The 12,688-nt window shown below is 32.4% G+C and overlaps 1 protein-coding gene across 1 annotated transcript in view; it reads right to left on the bottom strand.

Annotated features, from left to right (window-relative positions):
• The window catches only part of LOC129229120 (uncharacterized), a 114,565-nt gene extending 105,023 nt beyond the window's left edge, over nt 1-9,542 (bottom strand). Inside the window, exons 1-2 of the mRNA XM_054863458.1 lie at nt 9,506-9,542; nt 107-173 (exon numbers count right to left, since the gene is read on the bottom strand). The gene's annotated coding sequence lies outside the window, so the exon portion shown is untranslated. The remainder of the gene's footprint in view (nt 1-106; nt 174-9,505) is intronic.
• Between the last annotated feature and the right edge of the window lie 3,146 nt (nt 9,543-12,688).

Raw genomic sequence — 12,688 nt, 5'->3', positions numbered from 1 at the left:
TACTAACTTACATCTTGAAGCTATAAGGTCTTCTTGGAAAGACTGCATAATAAGAGACAGTGCCTCAATTTATAATGCTATTAATTAAAAAATATATATTACTCACACTTTTTAAAGATAGTTCGGAAATTTAGGAGCCTTGAAACTCATTTCTCATTGATGACACTAAAGCACTGAAAGAAAAAAAAAAAAGAAGAAATAATGTTAAGACTACATAACAATCATTAACAATTCTAACAAAAAATTAAAGTACAAATAAATACAAGAATATCCTCATATAAATAATAGCCAATGATCGAGTAACCCGCATGTTTCTACAATGAAATTCGCGCCACAGCATATAATTTGATAATGTGAGTTGGTAATGTTTAACATGCAGGGAAAGGTTTTATTGTGACAAGGCTAAACTGGATTCGGTAACTTAACTGTTTTACTAGTAAGACTGCGTTATTTCAGAAGTATGAAGAAACGAAAAAAGGTCAACAATGAACGCTACCTACTGGAGTTTAGGGTTAATCCACTGGAGTTAGGGTTACAATTTCAACTATCAAAATGTCATCAAACAGGCAATGGCTTTGTTCAAATGTAGAAGCAATTTTCACCCGTCATACTTTGACGGGCAATTTTCAAGTATTTTAATATTTTGACATCTTAATAAGATGCAAAAATTCAAGAGGAAAAAGTTGTTTGAACAATGAGTGGAAATGCCTTTAGAATATCTAAAAACCAATAAAAACAATTTTCTAATTTACCCACCCTCCATCACATACAGGCTCTGAAGCGGATCTTAAGGAGCACATGGAAAAAGTTTTAGATAGTTCTGTTCACTTGAAAGGAGCCGCAAAAACTAAATTGTGATGGGCCTCCAAACCTGTCACTGGTATCATTGCAAGAGAACAAAATGATGTTCAACTAGTTTTTCAAACAGTAAGCATTACCTTTCATAGGGAAAGAACGCAAAACAGGCTGTGGAAATTTTATCACTCATTTGCACATTTTATCATTGAACACATTGTATTCTATTTAATAGGTCAGAAATAGTATGTTTATACAAAAATTTAAAACAAGATCAAATATTTTCCCCCCTCAAATTTTGGCGATATGAGCATAATGGTGACTAAAGGGTGTTATTTCATGTTAAAACACATTTAAAAGGCTGCAAATGACATTTTAAAGGAGTTTTCCACGCTTCAACCATAAAAACCTTCCAAGTTAGATGAAATGGTTAAAAACTAAAGAATCCTACTTTCACTTATGGTGGTTAAGGAAACGATTAATGCTAACGGCGATATACAAAGGCTGATTGTAAATACCTTTGCTTATGACAGTTCCAGATCATAACTTGATAACGTAGACGCACATTATGCGCGCTGCTAATATGTACTTCGCTCAAAATTTAAAAATTAATATCAATATTAAACAACTATTGGTACCCGCATGGCTTTGCCAGTGTTAGAAAATTAAAAGGTCATTTGGTTAGCCTGTATATTTACAAATAATGAAAGGTGAATTTCTCGCCAATTTGCTTACCTATGTTACGGTTCCACCTTATGATAATTTGGTAATTTACTCGCCCACATTATGATAATTTGTTCGGTAAAATATTTTTAAAATTTGAATGGAAAAAGAACAAAATTGAATTTTCAAAAAAAAAAAAAAAATTGCTTCGAGGTGCACACTTCTATCCTACTAACTAATTTTGTGCCAACGGTCTAAGGCCCTATGCATGTCACACAGATCCAGACAGAGAGACTTTCAGCTTTATTAGTAGTAAAGATGGTTATCTTGAAAATATGTAGATAAATTAATGACATTAATCTCTTGCTTTCATGGATACATGATTGATAGTTTTGAGTTGTGTGCGCAAATATACTCAGACATTGTTGGCTATTGGCAGAAAAGTTATCGATTCCCATGCAAATTCGTTCTTGCAAGTCGGCTGGGTGCGGGCTGACGCGATTGACATCATCGCCAATCGGCACGTGCCGAGTCGACGTGCATTGAAAAGGAATGAGGGGGTATTTTGGATTGAATGAATGTGTTGGGTGACTATCAAGTTGATGGATGGAGATAGTTTTTGTTTTTAAGCGATTCTGTTTTTTTTTATTTTATTATCCTGTGAGTGTTCAAATAAACGACGAGTTTTTAAAAATTAGTTTTTCTTTCAAAAAACAACTGCTACATGGGTTTAGAACGTTGGGAAAGTTCAGGAAAGGAATTTTTTTCTTTCAACAGACATAACAAAGAGGTGCAGGTTACCACTCCCCAAATGGCGACCAAAAAAAAAAACCAAACTTCTTCTAAGTTTTTGTTATTGCTTGTATTGTGCTTCAAACGCAGTTTTTCATGCTCCTCTAGGTGGTAACATCACTTATCGACGGCTGTGGACGTGCAAGAAAAGTTGAAATGTTGCCCTTCTCCTTGCTGATGCCTCGCGATTGATGCGCAAAACCTGCTGCATGTGGCTAGACACTGTGCATTCAGGGGGGAAGTGAAAAACCCCTACAGTCCAGCAGAAATGATCTCCAAACCCAAACAAAGTCAAATGATTGATGAATGATTTTATTTTTAGGGTGCCATGTTGAATTTGAAATCGTATTTCGTGCTATAAATTGCATCTTTTTGTATCTTGTAAAGATCTTAATATTTTTGATAATCAGAAGTTATGTTGACACAGGTTATCTTAGATTAGCTTATTTTATGCTTAATTTTAATGAATGGATTTTTTTGTGTGTGTGTTTGGACCAATGCTTCCTTTGTAATCATACATCGCGGGGGAACTGCAACTTGTGGTTGAGATTTCGATCTTTTTGCATCTGGTACATAAGTTGATATTTTTGACAAGAAAAAGTTGTTTTAACATATGCTACTAAAGATTAGCGTGTTTTATATTTTAATAAGAAAAATTAGCTTTTGAAGCCGTACTTTGAAATCGTACTCAATTTCAGAAATAAAATGAAGGAGTTTTGGAGGAGTCTTGAAGGAGTGAAATGAGATTTTGAAGGAGTACTAATGGGCTGTCCTTAAATGATGTCACACTTTTTTTTCAACATGTTTGATCCCCTTCACTTTTGTCGCAAAGTGTCACACTATCTTACTCCTTCTCTTGTCACATGTCATATTTTAAAAAATATATTGTTATAATAACTGCGTGATGTTACTTATTTTTCCACCCTCTTTTCCCTTTGTCACAATTTCATGAACCTGTCTCCCCACTCAATTCATGACATCGATTGCGGATGTCGCATTTTACAATATCATAACCGCGATTTGCTAAACAATTGTTTTTTTACCACAATCACTTAATATTGTACATCTGCTCATGTATTTTTAAATATTTAAATAATAATTAGACAAACTGACTTTTGCCGCCGAGAGTGTGGTGGAGGGAAAAGTAATAATCATTTAACAAGCACCATTTGAGCATGGTTTACTTCATTTGTGAAGTGTTTTATACATCTAATAATATTTTCACCTTCAACTCTTATAATTTCTATGATCAATTTGTAAATCACATCTTTGTGAGGAAAAAAATATACGAAATTACTACATTAAAATCGCCCTTGTGGCGAAGATAAGTTATCAATCGAAATACTTCAAGTTACTGTCATAGAAGAAGACTATATAGCTATAAAGTCTTGAACTAAGAAAGGAGTTTTGAAGGAGTTCAAACCAAAATGAAGGAGTTTAAAGGGCCCTTCAAAAATTTTTTCTAAATGAAGGAGCGTTGGAGGAGTTTTGAAGGAGCGTACGAACCCTGGTACTTTGCGGAGATTTGCATCTTGTGGCTTGAAATTTCAATCCTACTGCATCTTGTAAATACTTCAATGTTTTCGGCAATCGGAAGTTATTTTATGACAGACTACCTTAGATAAGCTTATTTTGTTTAATTTTAATAAAAGAATATATTTTTGTGTGTGTGGACCCATGCTGCCTTTGTAATCTTTCTTCGCGGGAAATTGCATCACATGCTCGAGATTTCTATCCTATTGCTTCTTGCACATATTTTAACATTTTTGACAATCGGAAGTTGTTTTGGCATAAGCTACCTTAAATTAGCTTATTTTAACAAATAAAAAATACCTTTATGTTTGGGAGACATGTCAACATTGCACACAGGATTCACGAAAATTTACTTCCAGTGTTTGAAATTTCAATCCTTTTTTACTTTTCAAAAGTTTCAAAGTTTTTGACAGTTGAAAACTATATTTTAATAACTAAAAATGAATAAATTCTGTTTATAAATTTATTTATTTTTGCAAGTTTTATTTTAATTATTTTTAGCTTATAGTAACACCATGTATCAGAAGTGAACATTTTTGCAAAAGGCTAACTTAAAAGTTTAACATCTTATCCCACTGTATTTTTTTTTTTTTTTTTAATTCCTTTGCACATTTTTTTGACATTGTTGCAAAAAAATCTCAAACCTTGGAAACAATGGATGTTTTTTAGTTTGTTGCAATGTCATTAATGAAAAATGCTGTGCAGTGACCAACAGAGTCACTTCGAAATAATGCAAAAATTACTGGTTTTTATGCTTTGCATTACCTCTAGTAATACTGAGGTGGAGAGAGTGTGGAGTTTCAGAAAAGATATCATAGACATGAAGAGCATGTCTTTAAGACGAGACACACTTGAAGCAAGGCTAAAGATCAAATTTAATGGCCAAAAAATTGCTAACTAAGGATTTCACTAAGGATTATATAAACTTATAGTGGCAGCTATCCATTAAAGCCAGTCGCTGAAGGGGTCAAATTTTGCAGAATTATATTAAATTGTTTAAAATGTACTAATTCCTTTTTTTCTTGTTTTGATCACTTCAGTAGATGCTTATTAATATTAATGTTGTATAAAATCTAATAAATCCATGCTTTAAAAATATTAAAAAATAACTATCAAAGAAAATAGCTTATTTTGTTACATTTAACAAAATATATTAATATCCCTAGTGAAATGTCCCTGCTATTAGAACTTTCAATTATTTATTCTTTTTGAAGAACATAAACTAATTCTGTAAATGTATCAGTTTTTTTTTTACACTTTGATTAATTTTTCAACTTAAAATATACATTACAAGTTTGAGTGCTAATTTCTTCTTCAAAAACAATATTTATAAAGTACAATTATTTCTCCAAATCCAAAATATGTAATGTGACAATGGTTTACACATGTATATATTATCACATACAAGCTGTGACTAATTACTACAGAGTATTTTCCAAAAGATTAGTAAGTAGTTTTACACCTGTATACTGCACTAATATATCATGTTTTGTATTGAATGCATCTGTAAACTGAAATTTTAATTAGCATTTGATATTAGCAACATTGTATTTCAGAGTGACGACAGGAAGTGCGAAAAAAGTTCCCTGACTTTTCCCGGATTAAGTTCATTGATTTTCCCTTCAATCCCAATAATAATGGTTTTCTTTCTTTACCCTACTTGAAAAATATTGCATACTAGTGAAAATACCCGGCGTTGCCTGGGTCAGTAACAGTCTTGCATAATATAGACGAACGCGCGAACGGGGTTCGCAGAAATTTTTTGGCTCTGCAGAAATTTTTTTTCAAACTGCTAACGTTGATTAAAAAAAAAAAAAAAATTAAGGGAATTTTTAAGAAAATCCCAGAGTTTATTTCTGTTAAAGTCTTTCTCCAAAAGCCTTTTAAAGCACGTGTGAAAAAAATAATGGTTTTGGCAGTTTTCTTCAGTTGGTGAAATATAAGCAAACTATATGTTATTGTAAAAAAAAAAATTGAATGATTTAAAGCACTTTTTTTTTGCCTCTTTCACATATGAATATAAATTTAATTTTTTATTCAAGGGTGAGTTAGACAAAATAATTATTTGCAGAAAATTTTCCAGTTAGGATTTGTGTTTGCAGAAAGCTTATCATTTTATCTAAGTCTGGTCAGTAATAATTAAGAGAAAAAATCGTTACTTGCTTTTGTTTTCTGTTTTAAGTGAAAGAATTTAAAACACATCTTTTTGACGTGATTAAAAATCGAGTTTCTTCCTTACCCATAAAACTAAAATAGCAATAAGTATAAAGAACAAAATAGTATTGATTTAGAAACGAAAGCACTATATTTAAGCATATACAAATTTCCAAAACATGAAATTAATATTCTCATGTTTAAAAAGATTAATCTGTTGATACTTTTTTTTAAACATGGAGTCTAAAACCTTCTCTGTATGGCTAATGAAGTACGAAGTGATTTAAAAAAAGTAGCTGCGCTCGTAATCCCCTTATACTTGCTTTAGCTATTTTGGGAAATTTCAATCATTGTGGGCTCTTGGTGCGATTTTACCGAATTTGCGAGAGTCGTTTTGGGGTACCTTCGATGATTCTCACCCCTTCTTTCCTTTCTTTGTAAAAGGATATGATATTAATTTTCGTTACAGAGATATCGCCGCCAGATTCTGAGATACTTTTGGTCACCATAAAATGGCGCAAAACAGTTTCATCCGAAATGTTTCCAAAATAAGTAGTAAAATTTAGTGATTGTTTGAAATTGTGCAAAAAGGAAAATTAATGGAAGTTTTTGTGCTGTTTATGGATTTGCCTAATTTAGTTGCTGGATTATTTAACACAGTAAAAAAAGTCTTTTGAAAATTCTTTGATTGGCGATATTTTGTTCACATGGTGAAAGCTGAGAAACATTATGACGTAGTCTTCAGCTTCAAAAACAGCGACGTTGAAAAAACTGCCAAATACATCAGCTACGGAAATCTTTCTGCAAAAATTTTGGCGATCTGCTGGTTGATTGGATAATGAGTAAGCGTTCAATCAGCATAAATAATAATAAAAACCATTAATTACATTAAAGTTCCGTTTAAGTGGAAAATGATCAGCCAAATCATGTATTATTTGCCAATCTTGTGCAAAAATCTTACTTCAAGATCTGACTTGAGAAAAGCCTTGAACAGTCACGAAAAGCAAAGATAGTCAACAATACAACAATTGCCGCTATCGACAGGGAGTTGAGATGATACACTAAATAATGTATTGAGTTGAGGAAAGTCTTCGAACATGGAACTAAAAAGCTCATAACTCGTTTTTTATTCTACTTAGAAATTTCGAACAGGTGCCATCTTCAGCAGAAAAATCAGAGCTTTCGATGGACATATAATGTAAATATGTGCAAGTATTTTTTCATCCCGATATTAGAGAATTTATACAAAAATTGTTTTATTGCCCCCCTAAGAGGGTTTTGCCCCCCATAACGCGACGAAAACTACCCTATGTGTTATTCTGATGCATAAGCTATATTATTGTAAAGTTTTATGAAAATCTGTTCAGTAGTTTTTGCGTGAAAGAGTAACAAACATCCATACATACATACAGACAAACTTTCGCATATATAATAGTAGTAAGATTAAATAAAATGCAGTGTTTTAAACGTTTTAAGCAGTTAATTAAAAATTCCGTTGAGGAAAAAAGATACACAAATATGCAGCAATCTATAATCGCACCTTATTAATTTTACTATTTTTTAAAACAAATAATTGGGGGAAATGTAGAGGAAAAAGTGGAAAACTTTGCAATAGGGGGGCAAAAGGGCTTTGCTGAGGGAGTTTGCTTGGCAAATTTAATTTTTCAAAGCAAAAAAAAATTTTTTCTTCATTTAATCAATTTTTCAAGAATTTTTCTTATTTTTTTCAAAATTCCCCAATTAATAAAGTTCCCTGATCTGTCGCCATCCTGTATTGTATTTCAATCCAAATCATACTCTGATTTCTTCGATGAGAAAGAGAAAATAATGACTGGTGCTGATTTTTATTGGGTAGGGGAAAGATCTTTAACTTAAATATATACAACTATATATAGAAAGATACGTGTGGGTGTTTGTTTACCAAAGTTTTTGTTGTTATTAGCCACTGGATACCAAAGAAAAATACCAGTCTACACCTTTAACATAACAATAGATAATGCAAGCAGTTGATGAAGTATACTGCTACAGACATGTCAATGACAGCACACAGAAAAAAAAAAGGTATTTCAAGAAACAACTTTTTGATTTCCATTAAAATTTGATTAGGATAACATGCAAGTGGGTATGTTTTTGATATAATTTACTTGAGTGTTTAACTTGCACCTTCCCTTCCGACTGGAAAAATTTGAAATGAGGGGACTGAATTTGACGATAGGTCACTACTTGAAAATTCTTTATTTTCAACGGAGATAATATAAGTATGTTTATAAGTAAAGTAAAATATAAGACAAAAATGCAAAAAAGAAAAAAATGTAATTGCCCATTTAACTGCCTAGGGTAGTATAGAAGTACAGATTGTATTTGTGACATCAAATAACTAAAAAAAGGATCATATTTTTTTTTCTCAAGGAGCATATATAACAACATAATTGATACAAATTTGTTCATGCTAATTTTAAATTAAACATGAGCGAAAGGGCCATTTCACAGTATTTTATTTATATGTCGAATCTGAAAACACGACATTTTTTTCTTTGTCAAATGTATTTTATTTAGTTTCATTCGCATTGTTGCATTTTGAGTTTGTGTGTTGGTAGGACTAAATCAAAATAAAATGATGTGCAAATCAAGCATTAAATTAAATAGTTATGCCAAAAAAGTGTCATGTTGCAGACTACATTTGGACAAAATACTGTGAAATGGCCCTTAATTAAGCTCTTGATGAAGCCATGGATACTATACAGATGCAAAACATTAATACAGTGAGCAAATAAAAAATAGGTCAAATTACTTTATTTGAAACTAATGTTAATTGAACATTTGATAAGACTTAATTGTTTGACAAGAGCATCTGTCAACAAATTATAAACAAATATTTGAGTATACTTGGATAAGATTGTAGATTCAAAAAAAAAAAAAAAAAGAAGGGAAATTCAGTTAGAGGCTGGTAGAAACCATCAATTTTCCATACACATGATAATTTAACAATTAAACAACAGAATAAAACATTTTCAAAATAAACTTTTCATACAAAAATTCCAACGATGGACTTGATGTCTCATGTCAATAAGATATTAACGATTTTCAGTTATATATTAAATTTAATCCGGATACCTGGTGGCTATAACTTGTATCAATGACTGAAGTAATGGATGAAATGCTTTCCCGCCGAAATATTTACCAACAAATATCGTTAGAGTTAAATGCTATACAAATATTGCACTAATTTAAAACAAAATCGAAACGGGAAATTATTGAGATATTGATACCAAATACTTCAGATTTCATTATTTTATGCGGTTAAAATCTAACAACAAAATAGAAATCACTGTCATCACGGATAGATATTTTTCAAACTGGAGGATAAACACATTACGAATGTACGACGCGAACAGTTTAAGCCTAAGGAGTGCATCATGGGTAGTATATACAGCAACCATTTTGCAAGTATTAATGCAAAGCCCTTTAAATTTATAGTATAATACAGAGATTAGAGTTAATGTATTAAAGTTTCGAAGTCAGAAATGTAAAATTTAGAGTACTTTTATCAAAAACATTTAAATGTTACCTCAAATTTTGAACTAAGTCAATAATAAAAATACCGCCTTGCATCGATGAACGTTAATTCTAACATCGATATATACAACTTGAGTGTATTAGTAAAAAAACTAAATTCATCTTCAAAAATCCTTTTACTATAAAATTACTGCATGGTTTTCTAACTGATTGATTGAAAAAAAACTTTTTGTAAAAGTAAAATGTATTGCTTAATATACGGCTTAGCTTTTCAAAAATAAATTAATGGAAAGAAGAAGAACATTTTCAAGTTCTGCTTTCGCTACCATGGTTACCGTAGTAGTTAAATAAATAAATTCAGTCTAGCCTGCTTATTAGAATATCGGATAAAAGAATATCCTGCTTACTGTAATACCTTTTCCATGTACCAAACTGTTGTAATTTATTATGTTCATATCAGATTATGGAATATCCCGCCTATTAGAATAATTTTTCGTGGCAAATATGCAGGGCCGATCCTAGGGTGTCGGCCGCCCGTGTGCAAAGACCTGATGTGCCGCCCCTCAAGAGTAATTTGCATATTTTGACTATTCTTTAAAACGTCTATATAAATCTTTCTTCAAATTTCTGTACCAAGTTATAATGTAAAAAAGAGAGGAAAAAAAACAGAAGAATGTTGAATTCGTAAAAAGGAAGAAAAGTTTTATAATAAGAAACTCCTTAGGTACAATTTATGTCTTTGAAGAAAGTAATAGATACCAAAATTTACTACTCTTGAAAACGCATTTTATAATCTGTCTTCGATGACATCATAGGAAGGACGGAAGCGGGGGCGGGGGGGATTGTTCCGAGAAAATTATCGAAATTGGCGTATGAAAAATAGTTTTAGTTAATCTTTGGTTGTGTTCGGTTGCAATTACAAAAGAGTCAGATATATTCAAGGTGCATGGAGAAATTTTCGAAATTGACGTCAAATATCGCAATTTTAGGAACTTTTTCGAGACTTCAGGTGATAGTAATGTTGGAGTTCTTTCCTAAAATTCTTTCAAAATTTAAATCAGTTTGAAGCTATTTTTGTGACCGTAGCGTAGGAAGGATCAGCGCTCTTCCCGAAATTTTTCCGAAACTGAAGTTTTAAACACGCAATTTTGGGTTACCTTTGTTGACGTTGCTAGAGTGGGGGAGATTCAATCGTCTCCTATCGAAAATTTTCGAAATTGAAGTTTGCAAATTTAGGCTATCTTTGGTGACGGTAGGGGATCTAGCGGCTTTCCTCCGGTAATTTCTCGCACTATTGTTTCAAAAACCCATTTTTGGCTGTATTTGAAAACAATAGGGGAAACGTGAAAATATTCCGAACCGAAATATTTTTCAGAATTAAAATCTATTACATGCTATTTTTTTTAGAAGGAAGGGTTTTGGGGCTCCCAACAGGATGTTTCTAAAAGCGCTATTTTATACTATCTTTGGTGACGTTAACGAAACTGGGAAGCTACGGCGGATCTTTACCCAGTAAGCAAAATATCTTGTATCAGTATTGCATAAAGGTTGACATGCAAGAAAAATCATCTTGCATTAATGCTGCCTCAGTATTGTTATGTTACTCCATTTATGCTGTCAGCAGGCTGCCACAATATTGACTGACAAGGTGTATGCAGCATAATATCAGGAAAATATCAAGGTAGGCTGCTTTTGTAATATTGCATACGTATTGATATGACAGGATAATATCAAGATGTTGTCATGACGGCATGAAATCAAGGTCTAGGCAAGATGATCTTGCTTTTGTAATCTTGCATACGTATTGATATGACAGGATAATATCAAGATGTTGTTATGACAGTATGAAATCAATGTCTAGGCAAGATGATCTTGCTGTTGTAATATTTTATACGTATTGATATGAGAGGAAAATGTCAGGACACATTGACATGACAGTATGAAATCAGCACGTTTGCAAGGTGTTTTATCTATTTATTTATTTGTGTTATTTTCACTTTAAACTCGAGAATTAAATTTCATTCTTTAATTATTTCTGTTATTCCTCAAGATAGATTTCTAGCCTAAGAATATTTTCTTAAAGCCGACATCTGATCGGAAATTCATATAAAGATATTAATAGTACTCGCAATTTAATTTAAAAAATGAAAGCTTCTTCGTTTTGCATAATATTTGACTTACTGACTTGACTATTGTTGCGTAATACTTGACTTTTTTCCACCTTACCTCGGCGACTGATGGTTATGCCCTAGTGCGGTAGAAAGTTACATATGCCAAGCAGTTCTCCTCCGGAATTTTTTAGAAATTGAAGTCCCAAAAACGTATTTTAGACATTGTTTGATAACGATGGGACTAAGAGCGGGCGGGGGTTCAGTTTGCCCTCTCGAACTGTTTTTTTTTGAAACTGAAGTCAATTTCAGGCTAGTTTAGGCAGGAAGGGTTCTGTGGCTCCACGGAACCGTCTAAACGAAATTTTGAGTTATAGTGATATTGCATTGGAGAAAAGGGAGATCCGGGGTCCTTCCCCGAAAGTTCTTGAAACTGGTGCTTGAAAAACGCAACTTTACTTTGTTTTTCAATAAATTAAATGAGAGGGGTAGGGATTAGGGGCCTCTCTAAAGACGCTAATTGAGACTGTCTTTGATAGTAATCGCAAAAAGTCCATCGCAAAAATTTCAAAAAAGAAATCCGAAAAATGCCATTAAGCGATTTTTGAGGACACTAGGAAGGGCTGCCCTCTAAAAACACATTTTGGATTTTGGAGCCAACATTTTTAGGGTATGTTTGATTAAGTTGAGGTGGAAGGGGTGAATCAAAGACTTAATAAATAATTTTAATTGGCAATCAGAGACTTAGCGAAATTTTCCGAAATTAAAGTCCTAGAAATGCAATTTTAAGCCTTCTTTAGTCTCGTAAAGGAGGTCATGGCATCCTTTTTGATCTTCGTTTTGGAGCTTCGTTAAATTTGCTACGGGAAGAGCCTTGTCCTCCTACATGATTTGAAATCGGGCAGTTCATTCGGGATTATAATTAGAAAAAAATTCCGTAAAGGGGGGAAATTACAAAATTCTAGTTCGTCATTCATATATGTTTGACTCTCAGAGTTGTCGCAATTTTCCATTTTCTTTCCACGCATCCACAATTGTTGAACACAGAAGTTGTTGTTTGAAATGCTTGCGAGAGTGTCTAATCAGTATAGCTTTTTTTTATAATTAAAATACGTCTTCATTGTTTA

The sequence above is a fragment of the Uloborus diversus genome, chromosome 1 (genome assembly GCF_026930045.1).
Source record: "Uloborus diversus isolate 005 chromosome 1, Udiv.v.3.1, whole genome shotgun sequence".
NCBI classification, from domain to species: Eukaryota; Metazoa; Arthropoda; class Arachnida; order Araneae; family Uloboridae; genus Uloborus; species Uloborus diversus.
This window is presented reverse-complemented; position numbering and strand designations above follow the sequence as displayed.